This window comes from Ruditapes philippinarum, unplaced genomic scaffold (genome assembly GCF_026571515.1).
Source record: "Ruditapes philippinarum isolate M1 unplaced genomic scaffold, ASM2657151v2 ctg6834_1_1_1_1, whole genome shotgun sequence".
Taxonomy (NCBI): Eukaryota; Metazoa; Mollusca; class Bivalvia; order Venerida; family Veneridae; genus Ruditapes; species Ruditapes philippinarum.
In genome coordinates, this window is record NW_026858016.1 from 34,845 (window position 1) to 35,867 (window position 1,023).

At 31.0% G+C, this 1,023-nt stretch overlaps 1 non-coding gene across 1 annotated transcript; it reads right to left on the reverse strand.

Annotated features, from left to right (window-relative positions):
• Positions 1-228: 228 nt before the first annotated feature.
• Positions 229-300, reverse strand: Trnaa-ugc (transfer RNA alanine (anticodon UGC)). The gene has a single exon. It is a non-coding gene; the product is annotated as a tRNA-Ala (tRNA).
• Positions 301-1,023: the final 723 nt, after the last annotated feature.

The window sequence follows — 1,023 nt, forward strand, 5'->3', positions numbered from 1 at the left end:
TTAAAAAAAATGATATTGCATTAGATAAGGGATAAAGTTTTATGAAACTGCTCACCTTTTGTTTCAATATTAAAAGAATATACATTTGTATTCAGTAGCCTATTTTAGTCCATTTTTTTTTTGTTAAATATAAAACAGTTTAAACGCGCAGATTTTTTGACACAGTTTTGATTGAGGATAAGTAATTATATATGTAGGTAAAATATATAAAATAGGACGTTAAAAATATGGAGACGCCGGGGATCGAACCCGGGGCCTTTCACATGCAAAGCGAACGCTCTACCACTGAGCCACATCCCCGATGGTGACGTCTGATGACTATAATGATCATGATGAATAAGGATTAATACATTGATGATGTACTGTTGATGATTACTTTCAGACGATGATGCTGCTGGCAAGTTTAAATTACTAATGCTGATTACTGAAGAAGAAGAAGAAGATGATGATGATGATGATTATAGATGATGATGGTGATGATGATGATGATGATAATGAGTATAAATGATGATGATGATTATTATTATTATAAATGATGATGATGATAACGATTATAAATGATGATGATGATGATGATTATAAATGATGATGACGATTATGATTATTATTATAAATGATGATGATGATTATAATGATTATAAATGATGGTGATGATGATAATGATTATAAATGATGATGACGATTTTTATGATGATGATGATACACTGATGGTTATGATTATGATGATGATAATGATTATAAATGATGAAGTTTCTGATGATGTTTTTAGATAGATTATTGTTATACTTTATAATTGGCATTATTACATAGGGAGAGCTTTATTTATTTGTCAAAATGGGGGCATCTTGCCATAACAACGCACTTTGTTGGGAGCTATATTCGAACGTGAAATTTTAGTGAGGTGTGGATTGATATTAAAGCTCTTTAGGGAGCTATATTTGTTTGCAGCTATATGCGGCGTAACATGGGATCCACACTGCACAGTACACTGAACGCCGATTCATAATTTGATATTAGTAAATT